General features: G+C 40.6%; 1 long non-coding RNA gene across 1 annotated transcript in view; it reads left to right on the top strand.

The window, feature by feature from the left end:
- Nucleotides 1-1896, top strand: part of LOC122676152 — a 136544-nt gene extending 134648 nt beyond the window's left edge. Inside the window, exon 3 of the long non-coding RNA XR_006335451.1 lies at nucleotides 1780-1896. This is a non-coding gene — a long non-coding RNA (uncharacterized LOC122676152). The remainder of the gene's footprint in view (nucleotides 1-1779) is intronic.
- The last annotated feature ends 16231 nt before the right edge of the window (nucleotides 1897-18127 follow it).

Raw genomic sequence — 18127 nt, 5'->3', positions numbered from 1 at the left:
GCTTGTTTGAAACCTGTGTATCCATGCATGCATCCTTTCATCCAGCCAGTAAAAGTATACTCATTGAAGTGTTTAATGTGTACAAGTGTCTGGGAAAAGTCCTGGGGGGCTGTAGCCATGAATCTCAGGTAAGCACTATTTAAGTATTAACTCTTGACCATTCACTTTTTCTATTCTTGATGTTACTTCTTGCATCTTCATTAAAGATTATACACTTTATTTAGTTCAATTGTTTTATTGATAATTCTTTATTTATTTATTTATTTATTTTTCCAGTGGGTTTTGTCATACATTGATATGAATCAGCCATGGATTTACATGTATTCCCAATCCCGATCCCCCCTCCCACCTCCCTCTCCACCCGATTCCTCTGGGTCTTCCCAGTGCACCAGGCCCGAGCACTTGTCTCATGCATCCCACCTGGGCTGGTGATCTGTTTCACCATAGATAGTATACATGCTGTTCTTTTGAAATATCCCACCCTCACATTCTCCCACAAAGTTCAAAAGTCTGTTCTGTATTTCTGTGTCTCTTTTTCTGTTTTGCATATAGGGTTATCGTTATCACCTTTCTAAATTCCATATATATGTGTTAGTATGCTGTAATGTTCTTTATCTTTCTGGCTTACTTCACTCTGTATAATGGGCTCCAGCTTCATCCATCTCATTAGGACTGGTTCAAATGAATTCTTTTTAATGGCTGAGTAATATTCCATGGTGTATATGTACCACAGCTTCCTTATCCATTCATCTGCTGATGGGCATCTAGGTTGCTTCCATGTCCTGGCTATTATAAACAGTGCTGCGATGAACATTGGGGTGCACATGTCTCTTTCAGATCTGGTTTCCTCAGTGTGTATGCCCAGAAGTGGGATTGCTGGGTCATATGGCAGTTCTATTTCCAGTTTTTTAAGAAATCTCCACACTGTTCTCCATAGTGGCTGTACTAGTTTGCATTCCCACCAACAGTGTAAGAGGGTTCCCTTTTCTCCACACCCTCTCCAGCATTTATTGCTTGTAGACTTTTGGATAGCAGCCATCCTGACTGGCGTGTAATGGTACCTCATTGTGGTTTTGATTTGCATTTCTCTAATAATGAGTGATGTTGAGCATCTTTTCATGTGTTTGTTAGCCATCTGTATGTCTTCTTTGGAGAAATGTCTGTTTAGTTCTTTGGCCCATTTTTTGATTGGGTCACTTATTTTTCTGGAATTGAGCTGCAGGAGTTGCTTGTATATTTTTGAGATTAATCCTTTGTCTGTTTCTTCATTTGCTATTATTTTCTCCCAATCTGACGGCTGTCTTTTCACCTTACTTATAGTTTCCTTTGTAGTGCAAAAGCTTTTAAGCTTCATTAGGTCCCATTTGTTTAGTTTTGCTTTTATTTCCAATATTCTGGGAGGTGGGTCATAGAGGATCTTGCTGTGATTTATGTCGGAGAGTGTTTTGCCTATGTTCTCCTCTAGGAGTTTTATAGTTTCTGGTCTTACATTTAGATCTTTAATCCATTTTGAGTTTATTTTTGTGTATGGTGTTAGAAAGTGTTCTAGTTTCATTCTTTTACAAGTGGTTGACCAGTTTTCCCAGCACCACTTGTTAAAGAGGTTGTCTTTTTTCCATTGTATATCCTTGCCTCCTTTGTCAAAGATAAGGTGTCCATAGGTTTGTGGATTTATCTCTGGGCTTTCTATTCTGTTCCATTGGTCTATATTTCTGTCTTTGTGCCAGTACCATACTGTCTTAACTGATTTCTTTCTTTCTTTCTTTTTTTTTTTTTTAGGCATAGAAGAATCATTTGTTTGGGCTGAAAGAGATCAGGTTATGGCAGACTGATATCAACAAGCCCTGTCTCCAAGAGTAAAGTAATTGATCATATTCAGGTATATCCTACTTTCCCATTTGATAAATTTGCCAAAGTAAAATTAAGAATAAAAAAAAAAAAAATCACCCAGTGTCAGAAGAGTATATACCCTTGGGGTGGGAAAGATCTAAAATAAGCTAGGAAAGCCATCATCCAAAGAAGAAAACTTTGACATTTTAGATGAGATAAATATTTGAAACTTCTATGTCAAATGATATCATAAACAAAATCTAAAGCCAAACAAAACATTGGGGGAAATACCCACAACCCGTATGATAGACAAAAGTTCCTATCTCAAGAGCTCTATAGCATGTTAAGAAAAAGGCTTCCAGCTGTTAGAAGGAACCACAAAGGCAGGTCATACCTGAGGAAACAAAAGTGATAAGTAAACATATGAAACAATTTACAGCCTCACAGAATGTTAGGAAAATACAAATTAAAAGAGTGGATTAGCATCTTTACTCAGTCATCAGCAAAACACGAAATGATTGCAGACTGCCAAGGCTTGAATGGTATGGGGAAATGGGCTCTTTCACCCATTATTTGTGGGAATGTAAGTAGGTGTAACATTTTCGGAAAGTAATTTAAACATATTTTTAAAAATAAAAAATGGACATTGCAGCAACACGAATGGACCTAGAGATTGCCATACTGAGTGAAGTAAGTAAGAGAGAAAGAGAAATATCATACATCACTTATATGTGGAATCTAAAAAGAAATGATACAAATGAACTTATTTACAAAACAGAAGCAGATTCACAAACTTATGAATGAACTTACAGTTATTAGGGAGGAAATGAGGGGGGAGCGATAGTTAAGAGAGTTTGGGATGACATGTACTCACTGCTATATTTAAAATGGATAATCAACAAGGACCTAGTGTATAGCACGGGGAACTCCACTCGGTATTATGTGGCAGCCTAGATGGGAGGAGGGTTTGGGGGGGCATGGTTACATGTACATATATGGCTGAGTCCCTTCCCTGTTCATCTGAGACTGTTACAACATGGTTAATTGTTTACATCCCAATACAAAATAAAATGTGAAAAAAAAATAAAATAAAATGAAAAAAATAGAATTCATAACCAACAAAGACCTACTGTATAGCACAGGGAAGACCGCTCAATATTATGTGACAGCTTACCTATGATTACATACTTTCTCAGAGCCGCTGGATTTGTGGTTTTGGTTTCAGTGTTTATGCCTCACAAAAGCAAACAATCATTAATGTCTAGAAAGTAAGAATCTAAACTTCATGAACAGGAACAAGTTCATTTTTAAAAAAAAGTTGAATAAAAAATGATTCCAGCACAACACCAAAAAAAAAAAAAAAAAAGGTGGCCTGAATGAGAAGGTAGTCGGGGAGAATGGATACATGTATATATATGGCTGAGTTGCTCTGCTGTGCACCTAAGACTGTCATAACATTGTTAATCAGCTATACTCCAATAAAGAGTAAAAAGTTAAAAATAATTTTAAATAAAATAGATTAAAAAAATAGACATATTCTTTGATGCAATAAATCCAGATTTCAGCAAATAAGGTGCTTAATACAAAAGGAGAAATATATAAAATTAGCTATTGCAGCAGTAATTGTAAAAAATAGGGATGAGGGAGTAGGAAATGTGAATGTTCATCAAGTCAGGGATACCTGAATAACCTGCTCTCTATATCATATGAAATATTATAAATCCATTAAAAAGCATGACTTGGATTTATATTTATTGCCTTGAAAGAATCCACACTATGGCCATCGGACAAAATGTGTGTGCATTGTTAAGGCCTAGGAAAAGCTATGGAAACAAATACCTCAAACTACTGAGATTGATTATTCCAAAGGGGATGAATTTGAGGATAGGAGACAAATAATTGTCATTGTTATAGATTTCTGTCTTGTTTGAAAGCATTACAAGCAATATCTTCATGACTTAATGATTTCATTGAGTTGAAGTGAAGTTATAAAAACAAAAATGAAAAGAGAGAGGAAGGGGGAAGGGCAAGGGATAAAGAGCTGTTAGCCTAACTGATACCGTCTTGGGCCCTTGTAGTTTCTCTTGCCCTTCCTCTGACCCTACCTAGGACTGTACTGTGCAGTGAATCACTCCTCTGTCCTTAAGGGCTTTGTAGTTAATAGATATTATTTAATAATCATTAGGACAGGTGGCCTCTATGCCCTGTTAGTCCCCAAACAATGATGGAAACCTTCCCTGACATATTCTCAGCACCCACAAGACGAGTTACCCATTCATAAATCTTGACTTAGGAATGCATGTCCTGTTTCCAAGCACTTACCCTCACGCCCTAGGTTAACTATAAAATTTTCACAGTGGCCCTTTGGCAGTGTGGAATGTAGCTTCAAATGATTCTCAATCATTTTCTGCCCCACCCCACCCTGTAAATGTTACCCAATAACAAATGGATCCTCTGATTATATGGAAGTGCCTGTCTCATTTTTGGTCTTAAGATGCCTTCTCAGTTCAATGGGCACTTTTCATTCCTTCTGTCCTCCAAAGGGGAAGGAGGAAGACAGGAATGGAGGGAGGGATGGGTAGAGAGAAAGAGGAAGTGAGTTAGAGCATTAACATTGTAGAACATTAATGGAGGAAAGAAAAAAGCTTTTCCCAACCACAGAAAAAGCAGTCATAAGTCAAAGGCAGTTAGAGCTAACAGAACACCACTATAGAGTGAGTTCTTTAACCTGACATTGTTATTCTTATAAATTACACATATGGACTATTTGGGGGTTAATGTTCAGTGTTAGAGTAGTGAGACTCTTTCTAGTCTCTCTTCTACATTGAAGTATTTGTGCCTTGATATTTGTTGTTAACATCTTAGTTTTGTTTGTTGAAAGCTTATTTGAGATCTTGGTTGTTTAAAAAGAACAGGACATCAGAAAAGATAAATAAGATTGAGAATGGGGAAAAGAAAAAAAATATTACTTGTGCCCCTCAGTGGTTTGAAGGTTGCTGTAGTTCATCTTCAAATACAGAGTCATGAAAGATTTATTTACCCACGTTTCTCTTAAGGTCGAAGGAGTTGAGATTATCACTCTCTCGTCCAAGCTCCCTTTCTTCACCCAGGTTCTCTTATTTATTTTCCTCTGCTCCTGAGAGAAAATGTGAGCTTCTGAAAGAGATTCTTAGTTGGTTCCCAATATTTGAAACCGCTTTCAACAATACCATCCATCTCCTCCCCGAGCAAGAGGCATTATCTCCACACTTGAGATGAGCCTCCTCCTCCTGCTTTTATCACTCAGAGCGGCACAGTTCGGTTACAAACACCCTCATACTGTTCCTATTGGTATCTCACGAGTGAAATAACAGATAACCGTTCTCCCAGTGATGACAATGCTGTCGCCCCACACCTAGATAACTAGGAGGGGAGGTTTCCACTCCCATTGCATGCTGTGATTAAGATCTCACCGGCGAAGATACAAGTGAGATTGCCTTTATAAAATAATATCTGTGCTCATATCATTTTACTCAGCTCAGATGGCAGCTCACATAATTTCTTGGGGCCCTCCCCCATATCAATCTGCATTGGCTTTCAAACATGTATACTACCACCTGCCCTCCCGGTGAGATAAGAATAAAAGCACTAGATGGCATATTAAATTGTGCAGCATTTTTCATATTACTCATACAAATGAGATAACAGCTGCAGGATAGTCTGTTTCATTCTTGGCAGAACTCCCAATCATTGTGCTGCTGAAATAGGGCTAGCCTTACTTCTCAGCAGTGGGGGATTTGGTTCATGGGTGCAATTCAGCAGGGCCAGAAGACCACTCTCCCCTCTGATCACCTTCCAAGCCTACTTGATGTGAATTCATAAAGGACAAATCCTTTTATTCCCAGCCAGATTTAGGTTCAATATACAGTTACTTAAAGGAAGTCATCCATAGAGTATTTCCCAAATTTCACTTATCAAGTTCCAATTTTTAAATATTTTTAAAAATTATTTAACTCCCTGTCTTCAGTTCAGTTCAGGTCAGTTGCTCATTTGTGTCTGACTCTTTGTGATCCCATGGACTGCAGCACGCCAGGCCTCCCTGTTCATTGGCACTCTCGGAGTTTAATACTTAAACTCATGTCCCTTGAGTCGGTGATGCCATCCAACCATTTTGTCCTCTGTCGACCCCTTCTCCTCCTGCCCTCAATCCCTCCCAGCATCACGGTCTTTTCCAATGAGTCAGTTCTTTGCATAAGGCAGCCAAAGTATTGGAGTTTCAGCTTCAACATCAGTCCTTCCAATGAATATCCAGGACTGATTTCCTTTAGGATGGACTGGTTGGATCTCCTTGCAGTCCAAGCGACTCTCAAGAGTCTTCTCCAGCACCACAGTTCAAAAGCATCAATTCTTCAACACTCAGCTTTTTTTATAGTCCAACTCTCACATCCATATGTGACTACTGGAAATACCATAGTCTTGACTAGATGGACCTTTGTTTGCAAAGTAATGTCTCTGCTTTTTAATGTGCTGTTTAGGTTGGTCATAGCTTTTCTTCCAAGGAACAAGCATCTTTTAATTTCATGGCTGCAAACACCATCTGCAATGGTTTTGGAGCCCCCCAAAATTAAGTCTGTCACTGTTTCCACTGTTTCTCAATCTATTTGCCATTAAGTGATGGGACTGGATGCCATGATCTTAGTTTTCTGCATGTTGAGTTTTAAGCCAACTTTTTCACTCTTTTCTTTCACTTTCATCAAGAGTCTCTTTAGTTCTTCGCTTTCAGCCATAAGGGTGGTGTCATCTGCATATCTGAGGTTATTGATATTTCTCTCGGCAATCTTGATTCCAGCTTGTACTTCATCCAGCCCAGTGTTTTTCATGATGTACTCTGCATATAAGTTAAATAAGCAGGGTGACAATATACAGTCTCGACATACTCCTTTCCCAATTTGGAACCAGTCTGTTGTTCCATGTCCAGTTCTAACTATTGCTTCCTGACCTGAATACAGATTTCTCAAGAGGCAGGTCAGGTGGCCTGGTATTCCAATCTCTTTAAGAATTTTCCAGAGTTAGTTGTGGTCCACACAGTCAAAGGCTTTGGCATAGTCAATAAAGCAGAAGTAGATATTTTTCTGGAACTCTCTTGCTTTTTCCACCATCCAACAGATCTTGGCAATTTGATCTCTCGTTTCTCTTCCTTTTCTAAAACCAGCTGAACATCTGGAAGTTCACGGTTCACATACAGTTGAAGCCTGGTTTGGAGAATTTTGAGCATTATTTTGCTAGCCTGTGAGATGAGTGCAATTGTGCGGTAGTTTGAGCATTCTTTGACATTGCCTTTCTTTGGGATTGGAATGAAAGCTGACCTTTTCCAGTCCCATGGTCACAGCTGAGTTTTCCAAATTTGCTGGCATATCAAGTGCAACACTTTCACAGCATCATCTTTTAGGATTTGAAATAGTTCAGCTGGAATTCCATCACCTCTACTAGCTTTGTTTGTAGTGATGCTTCCTGAGGCCCACTTGACTTCACATTCCAGGATGTCTGGCTCTAGGTTGGTCACACCATCTCGATTATATGGGTCATGAAGATCTTTTAAAAATAGTTCTTCTGTGTATTCTTGCCACCTCTTCTTAATATCCTCTGTTTCTGTTAGGTCCATACCATTTCTGTCCTTTATTGTGCCCATCTTTGCCTGAAATATTCCCTTGGTATCTCTAATTTTCTTGAAGATATCTCTAGTCTCTCCCATTCTATTGTTTTCCTCTATTTCTTTGCACTGATCACTGAGGAAGGCTTTCTTATCTCTCCTTGCTCTTCTTTGGAACTCTGCATTCAGATGGGTATATCTTTCCTTTTCTCCTTTGCCTTTCACTTCTCTTCTTTTCACAGCTATTTGTAAGGCCTCCTGAGACAACTATTTTGCCTTTTTGTATTTCTTTTTCTTGGGGATGGTCTCGATCCCTGCCTCCTGTACAATGTCAGAGACCTCCATCTATAGTTCTTCAGCCTTATCATAACTAATAAGAGTGACAAAAAAAATCAGAAGTTTGTTATGCTGGTTTTATTTCATTACCTCTAATTGGTATTAAAACATATAATTATTAATGCTTCCTGCACAGCATCTAAAATAATTTTGAGTGATAACCTACAGATATTTTTGAAACCCTGTGTTTGAGAAACACCAGTAGAATAGTGCTCACTGAAGTATACATTGCTGCTGCTGCTAAGTCACTTCAGTCATGTCCGACTCTGTGCGACCCCACGGACGGCAGCTAATACACATCATTTCTTGGTGGCCACTTTTGATAGATGATCCCATACCTGGAAAGGGTGGGGAGGAAAATCTATGGATATAAAAAGTGTTCAGAAAGGAGAAATTAGAGGGAAGTGAGGAGCAGTCCTATTCATTATCTCATCCTGGCCAGACTTAGATGAGTGAGATGGAGCCAGAGGTGTCATGACTATTGACTTTCTGGGTGGGCTCTAGGGATGGAGGATCACTGGGCTCTCTGTGTGGTCCTGAACCATATGTTCAGACACCCAAAATTTTAGCCACTCATGACTCCAGGATGAGGGTTCTACTTGCCTCCTCTAGGCTGGCTCACGGCATGGACCCCCCTCAGAGAGAACCAACCCTCACAGAGCGTTTCTCAGTCGGCACCACACACAGGATTGTGTTCAACCCTGTAGTGTCCATACTGGTTGGAAACACAAATTAACTAGCACCATGAAGACGGGATAAAGATGACACAAGGTGGCAAGTTCCAGGTGTTAGAGAAGCAAGCTTCCTGTCAAGACTATCTTATTCACCCAAGAAAAGTGGCTCCATGATAAAGTCACTTCATATGCATTTATGTATGTTGTTTTAAATGCAAAAACAAAACCCCACAAGCAAAATCAGATGAATGAAGTTGGATGTTTAGGGTTGGAAAGCATTGATTTAGAGGTAGCAGAGGTCCCTGAGAACTGTCAGAGAAACTTCTGTTCCGAGCTTTTCTAAGTGCCTATAACCCCAGACACCCAGAGCTCTGCCATAGTGATGCTTTCCCTGCTGGTCTTTGGCTCTGTCCTTCCTGGTCATTATTCTGAACAAAGCCTGCCAGAGATCATGATGCTGATCTCTAATCCTAATATTCTATCATCTCATGTCCAGGTGATGACATCTAGCCAACTATCCCAAACATGGCCCTGAATGCTGTAGAAGAGCTGTCTTGAGCATGTGGTCTCGTCTCTCAGAGCTTTCAGGAAACCTGTGTGGATACAGAGCTGAATAGGACACACAGGCTACTGATAGGCAGCTAGGCAGGAAAGATTTAATCTCCAAACCAACCATGGTTAGTTGTGGGCCTGTCAAGCATCCAGGCTGAGCTTGTGGGAGCCCCACGGGGCAGCAGTTAATCAGGCATCTGCTTCTAGGAGTGTGAATGACCTGACTGATGACCCAAGATGAACTAAGTGTCTGGGAGAGTTCACTTGTACAGGCCTGAGACACAGAGGAGACAATGGTCAATCCCTGCTTCATCCTTTAATCCACATTGGTTGCTAACAATAATCCAGCAAAATTCAATGGGGCAGGGGAGGGGTTCTTTTGCACTCTGGTCGGTAAATTTCCCTATTGTGCCCTCTGGCCACTCTCCGAAAAATCTTGCCTCTGATCCTTTCAGTGCCTATTTCCCTCTAGGTTCCTTTCTTACCTTTGTTAATAGAAGAGTGAAAAAGAACTATTCCAAGAATTTAGACCTTTAGTAACTTAGAATATTCTTTTTCCTGATTTTATAAAACTCAAATTTTTCCTCTTTGTCCCTTGAAAGGAAGAAAAAAGGAAGAAAAGAAGGAAGGAGAGAAAGAAGAGTGAGAACAGAGGGACACATTTCTGTTCCTCAAAAGGAGTAAATCTTTTCCCAAGTTAAAAAAAAAGTACATTTATATCTAATGTAGTTCATTACAAAGGTAATAGAATCACATTACAGAAAAGTAGGAAAAAGAAAAAGAAAAAAAAAACCCATAATAGTAACAACATAACAGAATTACTGTTAGCAGGCTGGGATATTTTCTGCTAGTCTTTCTGCTAAGCACCACTTTTAAAATCTAGTTGTAATTGTATGGTATATACAATTTTTTTTTCTCTTTATTTAACATTAAGCCATGAGATTTTTCATGGTGCTATGTGGCCTTTAAAACCACAGTTTTTAATGATTGCATAATGTTTCCTCCAGTGAAAAAAATGCCAATTTAAAAAACCAATCTTTGTTTTCATATCTAGATTGATGGTAATTTAAAAAGAAATCACTTTATCACTGAAATGATACTGTTCAAGCACCCACCCCTACTTTTGCATTATTTTATGAGGATCTCATCAGAAATCTGATGACCAAACAAAGCCCATGGACATTTTAAGGTGCCTGATTCACAATTTGAACTAAAAGCACCTGCGGCCATGAAGTCCTCACCATGGGTGTTGGAGGGACCACAGCACACTCTCACTGCGCTTCACCCTCATTTTTTCTCCTTCCAAAAAGGTGGAAAAGAGCTGCCCTTCACAGATTTCTTATTATTTGCCCCCAGTCTAAAGCCAAAAAAGCTTCATTGATCTTGCCAGTGGTCTTCATGCTGTTCTCATTGTTCAATTGCTCAGTCATGTCCAACTCTGTGACCCCATGGACTGCAGCACACCAGGCTCCACTGTCCTCCACTATCTCCTGATGTCTGCTCAAACTCATGTCTATTGAGTTGGTGATGCCATCCAAACATTTCATTCTCTGTTGTCCCCTTCTCCTCCTGTGTTCAATCTTTCTCAGCATCAAGGTCTTTACCAATGAGTCGGCTCTTCCCATAAGGTGGCCAAAATATTGGGTGTTTCAACTTCAGTATCAGTCCTTCCAAATATGGGTTGATTTCCTTTATGACTGACTGATTTGATCTCCCTGCAGTCCAAGGGGTTCTCAAGAGTCTTCTCCAGTACCACAGTTCAAAAGCATCAATTCTTTGGCGCTCAGCCTTCTCTATGATCTAACTCTCACATCTGTACATGACTACTGGAAAAATCATAGCTCTGACTATACGGACCTTTGTCAGCAAAGTGATATCTCTGCTTTTTAATATGCTGTCTAGGTTTGTCATAGCTTTTCTTCCAATGAGAAGCATCTGTTAATTTCATGGCTGCAGTCACCATCTGCAGTGATTTTGGAGCCCAAGAAAATAAAATCTGTCGCTGTTTCTGTTTTCCCCCCATCTATTTGCTATGGAGTGATGGGACTGAATGCTGTGATCTTAGTTTTCTGAACGTTGAGTTTAAGCCAGATTTTTTACTCTTGTCTTTCACCATCATCAAGAGGCTCTTTATTTCCTCTTTGCTTTCTGCCATAAGGGTGGTATCACCTGCATATCTGAGGTTGTTGATATTTCTCCTGGCAATCTTGATTCCAGTTTGTGCTTCATCTAGCCTGATGTTTCACATGATGTACTTTGCATATAAATTAAATAAGCAGGGTGATGATATACAGTCCTGATGTACTCCTTTCCCAATTTTGAACCATTCCATTGTTCCATGTCTAGTTTTAACTGTTGTGTCTTGACTTGCATACAGGTTTATGAGGAGACAGGTAAGGTGGTCTGGTATTCCCATCTCTAAGAATTTTCCACAGTTTGTTGTGGTCCACACAGTCAAATGCTTTAGCCTAGTCAATGAAGCAGAAGTAGATTAAAATAAAAAACTTCTCTCGCTTTTTCTATGATACAGCAAATGTTGGCAATTTGATCTCCTGTTCCTCTGTCTTTTCTACATCCTGCTTGTACATCTGGAAGTTCTCAGTTCATGTACTGTTGAAGCGTAGCTTGAACGATTTTGAATATTACCTTGCTAGCATGTACCAGCACAGGGGTGGCTGTGAGGAGATACCCTACCTCCAAGAGCAAAGGAGAAGCCCCAGAAAGATGGTAAGAGAGGCAAAATCACATTTAGAATCAAACCACATACCCACCAGAGATGCTCAGAGGGCTCAAACAAACCTTGTGTGCACCAGAACCCACAGACCCCACAGAGATTGAGAAAGAACTGTGTTTGAATGTCTCCTGAAGAGGTATGGGTCAGCAGTGGATTGCTGCAGGGGCAGGGGCTCTGGGTGCAGCAGACCTGGGTATGGCATAAGCCGTCTTGGAGGTGGTTGCCATTAACCCCACCATAGAGCCACCAGAACTTACTCAGGACTGGGGAAACAGACTCTTGGAAGGCACAAACAAAACCTTGTGTGCACCAGGACTCAGGAGAAAGGAGCAGTGACCCTACAAGAGACTTACTCAGACTTGCCTGTGAGTGTCCAAGAGTCTCTGTCAAAAGTTTGGGTCAGCAGTGGCCTGCTGCAGGGTTGGGGGCACTGAGTGTAGCAGTGCATGCATGCATGGGACCTTTTGAAGAAGGTCCCCATTATCTTCATTACCTCCACCATAGTTTAGCCCCAGGTAAATAACATGGAGGGAATACAACCCACCCTTCAACAGAAAATTGTATTAAAGATTTACTGAGCATGGCCCCACCCATCAGAACAAGACCTAGTTCCCCCCTCAATCTCTCTAATCAGGAAGCTTCCATAAGCCTCTTATCCTTCTCCATCAGAGTACAGACCAACTAAAAACCACAATCACAGAAAACTAACCAATCTGATCACATGGACCACAGCCTTGTCTAACTCAGTGAAACTATGAGCCATGCCATGTAGGGCCACCCAAGACGAATGAGTCATGGTGGAGAGTTCTGACAAAATGTGGTTCCCTGGAGAAGGGAATGGCAAACCACTTCTGTATTCTTGCCTTGAGAACCCCATGAACAGTATGAAAAGGCAAAAAGATAGGACTGTGAAAGATGAACTCCCCAGGCCGGTAGGTGTTCAATATGTTAATGGAGATCAGTGGAGAAATAACTTGAGAAAGAATGAACAGACAGAGCCAAAGCAAAACCAACACCCAGTTGTGGATGTGACTGGTGATGGGAGTAAAGTCTGATGCTGTAAAGAGCAATATTGCATAGGAACCTGGAATGTTAGGTCCATGAATCAAGGCAAATTGGAAGTGGTCAAACAGGAGATGGCAGGAGTGAATGTTGACATTTTAGGAATCAGGGAACTAAAATGGAATGGAATGGGTAAATTTAACTCATGACAATAATACCTACTACTGTGGGCAAGAATCCCATAGAAGAAATGGAGTAGCCTTCATAGTCAACAAGAGTCCAAAATGCAGTTTAGTTCAGTCCCTCAGTTGTGTCTGACTCATTGCAACCCCATGAACTGCAGCACACCAGGCCTCCCTGTCCATCACCAACTGCTGGAGTCTACTCAAACCCGTGTCCATTGAGTCGGTGATGCCATCCAACCATCTCATCCTCTCACGTCCCCTTCTCCTCCTGCCCTCAATCTTTCCCAGCATCAAGGTGTTTTCAAATGAGCCAGCTCTTCACATCAGGTGGCCAACGTTTTGGCGTTTCAGCTTCAACATCAGTCCTTCCAATGAACACCCAGGACTGAACTCCTTTAGGATGGACTGGTTGGATCTCCTTGTAGTCCAAGGGACTCTCAAGAGTCTTTTCCAACACCACAGTTCAAAAGCATCAATTCTTCAGCACTCAGCTTTCTTTATAGGCCAACTCTTGCATCCATACATGACTACTGGAAAAACCATAGTCTTGACTAGATGGAACTTTGTTGGCAAAGTAATGTCTCTGCTTTTTAATATGCTGTCTAGGTTGGTCATAACTTTCCTTCCAAGGAATAAGCGTCTTTTAATTTTATGGCTGCAATCACCATCTGCAGTGATCTTGGAGCCCAGAAAAATAAAGACAGCCACTGGTTCCACTGTTTCCCCATCTATTTGCCATGAAGTGATGGGACCAGATGCCATGATCTTAGTTTTCTAAATGTTGAGCTTTAAGCCAACTTTTTCACTCTCCTCTTTCACTTTCATCAAGAGTCTCTTTAGTTCTTCATTTTCTGTCATAGAGGTGGTGTCATCTGCATATCTGAGGTTATTGATATTTCTCCCAGCAATCTTGATTCCAGCTTGTGCTTCCTCCAGCCCACCATTTCTCATGATGTACTCTGCATATAAGTTAAATAAGCAGGGTGACAATATACAGCCTTGACATACTTCTTTTCCTATTTGGAACCAGTCTGTTGTTCCATGTCCAGTTCTAATTGTTGCTTCTTGACCTGCATACAGATTTCTCAAGAGGCAGGTCAGGTGGTCTGGTATTCCCATCTCCTTCAGAATTTTCCAGTTTATTGTGATCCACTCTGTGCTTGGATACAGTCTCAAAAATGACAGAATGATCTCTGTTCATTTCCTAGCAAACCATTCAATATCACAGTAATCCAAGACTATGCCCCGACCAGTAATGCTGAAGAAGCTGAAGTTGAATGGTTCTATGAAGACCTACAAAACCTTCTAGAAATAACACCCCCAAAAGATGCTGTTTTCATTATAGGGGACTGGAATGCAAAAGTAGGAAGTCCAGAAATACCTGGAGTAACAGGCAAATTTGGCCTTGGAGTACAGAATGAAGCAGGGAAAAGACTAATAAAGTTTTGCCAAGAGAACACACTGGTCATAGCAGACACCCTCTTCCAACAACACAAGAAAAGACTCTACACACGGACATAACCAGATGATCAGTATCTAAATCAGATTGATTATATTATTTGCAGCTGAAGATGGAGAAGCTCTATACAGTCAGCAAAAACAAAACCGGGAGCTGACTGTGACTCAGATCATGAACTCCTTATTGCCAAATTCAGACTTACATTGAAGAAAGTAGGGAAAACCACTGGACCATTCAGATATGACCTAAATCAAATCCTTTACGATTATACAGTGGAAGTGACAAATAAATCCAACGGATTATCTGATAGACAGAATGCATGAAGAACTATGGATGGATTCGTGACATTGTAAAGGAGGCAGTGATCAAGATCATCCCCAAGAAAAAGTAATGCAAAAAGGCAAAATGGTTGTCTGAGGAGGCCTTACAAATAGCTGAGAAAGGAAGAGAATCTAAAGGCAAAGGAGAAAAGGAAAGATATGCCCATCTGAATGCAGAGTTCCAAAGAAGAGCAAGGAGAGATAAGAAAGCCTTCCTCAGTGATCAGTGTAAAGAGATAGAGGAAAATAATAGAATGGGAAAGACTAGAGATCTCTTCAAGAAAATTAGAGATACCAAGGGAACACTTCATGCACAGATGGGCTCAATAAAGGACAGAAATGGTATGGACCTAATAGAGGCAGAAGATATTAAGAAGAGGTGGCAAAATACACAGAAGAACTATACAAAAAGATCTTCATGACCCAGATAATCAAGATGGTGCAATCACTCACCTAGAGCCAGACATCCTGGAATGTGAAGTCAAGTGGGCCTTAGGAAGCATCACAATGAACAAAGCTAGTGGAGGTGATGGAATTCCAGTTGAACTATTTCAAATCCTAAAAGATGATGCTGTGAAAGTGTTGCACTCAATATGCCAGCAAATTTGGAAAACTCAGCAGTGGTCATAGGACTGGAAAAGGTCAGTTTTCATTCCAATCCCAAAGAAAGCAATGCCAAAGAATGCTGAAACTATCACACAACTGCACTCATCTCACACACTAGCAAAGTAATGCTCAAATTCTCCAAGACAGGCTTCAACAGTATGTGAACCATGAACTTCCAGATGTTCAAGCTGGTTTTAGAAAAGCCAGAGAAACCAGAGATAAAATTGCCAACGTCTGTTGTATCATTGAAAAAGCAAGAGAGTTCCAGAAAAACATCTACTTCTGCTTTATTGACTATGTCAAAGCCTTTGACTATGTGGATCACAACAAACTGGAAAATTCTTAAAAAGATGGGCACAAGACCTGCCTCTTGAGAAATCTGTATTCAGGCCAGGAAGCAACAGTTAAAACTGGGCATGGAGCAACAGACTTGTTCCAAATTGGGAAAGGAGTACATCAAGGCTGTATATTGTCACCCTGCTTATTTAACTTGTATGCAGAGTACATCATGAAAAATGCTGGGCTGGATGAAGCACAAGCTGGAATCAAGTTTTCCAGGAGAAATGTCAATAACCTCAGATATGCAGGTGACACCACCCTTATGGCTGAAAGTGAAGAAGAACTAAAGATCCTCTTGATGAAAATGAAAGAAGAGAGTGAAAAAGTTGGCTGAAAACTCAATATTCAGAAAACTAAGATCATGGCATCTGGTCCCATCATTTAATGGCAAATAGATGGGAAAACAATGGAAACAGTGACAGACTTAATTTTTTTGGGGCTCCACAACTACTGCAGACGTGACTGCAGCCATGAAATTAGAAGATGCTTGTTCCTTGGAAGAAAAGTTATGACCAACCTAGACAGCACATTAAAAAGCAGAGGCATTACTTTGCCAACAGAGGTTCATCTAGTCAAAATTATGATTTTTCCAGTAGTCATGTATGGATGTGAGAGTTAGACTATAAAGATAGCTGAGTGCCAAAGAATTGATGCTTTTGAACTGTGGTGTTGGAAGAGACTTTTGAGAGTCTCTTGGACTGCATGGAGAGCCAACTAGTCAATTGTAAATGAAATCAGTCCTGAATAATCTTGGAAGTACTGATGCTGAAGTTGAAACTCCAATAGTTTGGCCACTTGGTGTGAAGAATTAACTCGTTGGAAAATATCCTGATGCTTGAAAGATTCAAAGCAGGAGGAGAAGGGAATGACAGAGGACAAGATGTTTGGATGGCATCACTGACTCAGTGGACATGAGTTGAGTAGACTCCAGGAGTTGGTCATGGACAGGTAGGCCTGGTGTGCTGCAGTCCATGGGGTCATAAAGAGTCGGACATGACTGAGCAACTGAACTGAACTGAACTTACTAGCATATGAAATTAGTGAAATTGTACAGTACTTTGAACCTTCTTTGGCATTGCCTTTCTTCGGGATTGGAATGAAAACGGACCTTTTCCAGTCCTGTGGCCACTGCAGAGTTTTCCAAATTTGCTGGCATGTTGAGTGCAGCACTTTCACAGTATCATCATTTAGGATTTGAAATAGTTCAGCTGAAGTTCCATCACCTCCACTAGCTTTGTTTATAGTGATACTTCCTAAGGCCCACTTTACTTCACCCTCCAGGATGTCTGGCTCTTATTAAGTGACCACACCATTGTTATCTGGGTCATTAAGACCTTTTTTCGTATAGTTTTTACGTGTATTCTCGCCAACTCTTCGTGCTGTTTAGTTCAGTTCAGTTGCTCAGTCATGTCTGACCCTTTGTGATCCCATGGACTACAGCATGCCAGGCTTGCCTGTCCATCTCCAACTCCCAGAGCTTGCTTAAACTCATGTCCATCGAGTCGGTGATGCCGTTCAACCATCTCATTCTCTGTTGTCTCCTTCTCCTGCCTTCAGTCTTGTCCAGCATCAGGGTCTTTTCCAATGAGTTAGTTCTTTTCATCAGGTGGCCAAAGTATTGGAGTTTCAGCTTCAGCATCAGTCCTTCCAATGAATATGCAGGACTGATTTCCTTTAGGATTGACTGGTTTGATCTCCTTGCAGTCCAAGGGACTCTGAAAAGTCTTCTCCAACCCCACTGTTCAAAAGCATCAGTTCTTCCGTGCCCAGCTTTCTTTCTGGTCCAACTCTTAGATTCATACATGACTACTGGAAAAACCATAGCATTGACTATCTGGATCTTTGTCGGCAAAGTGATATTTCTGCTTTTTAATAATTTAATACCCTGTCTAGGTTTGTCATAGCTTTTCTTCCAAGGAGCAAGCATCTTTTAATTTCATGGCTGCAGTCACCATCTGCAGTAATTTTGGAGCCCAGGAAAATAAAGCATGTCAGTGCTTCCATATCTATATACCATGAAGTGATGGGACTGAATGCCGTGATCTTCATTTTTAGAATGTTGAGTTTTAAGCCAGCTCTTTCACTTTTCTCTTTCACTTTCATCAAGAGGCTCTTCAGTTCCACTTTCACTTCATGCTGTAGCAGATGTATTTAAAAGAGATGGTCTTTGGTCCTTCACCCCAGCTGAAGTTCAGCAGGTGCTGAACACAAGAGGTTAATGATGAGAGAAAAGACTGTGGGCCAGCTAGGAGGGCGATTTGGAAAGTAGATCAGCACAACTGTTGGTGTCAGAATGACTATAATAGATCCAGGAGAAATTTATTGAGTACTTACATGTATTAGCCACTGCAATGGGTTTGACTGGATACACAGAGGTGTCCCATCAAATAGATACTTGTATGAGTGTATTTTTCCAGTAGTCAAGTACTTAAAACTCAACATTCGAAAAATGAAGATCATG

This window comes from Cervus elaphus, chromosome 19 (genome assembly GCF_910594005.1).
Source record: "Cervus elaphus chromosome 19, mCerEla1.1, whole genome shotgun sequence".
Lineage (NCBI taxonomy): Eukaryota > Metazoa > Chordata > Mammalia > Artiodactyla > Cervidae > Cervus > Cervus elaphus.
The sequence above is the reverse complement of the archived record's forward strand: the minus strand, read 5'-3'. Positions and strand labels throughout refer to the sequence as shown.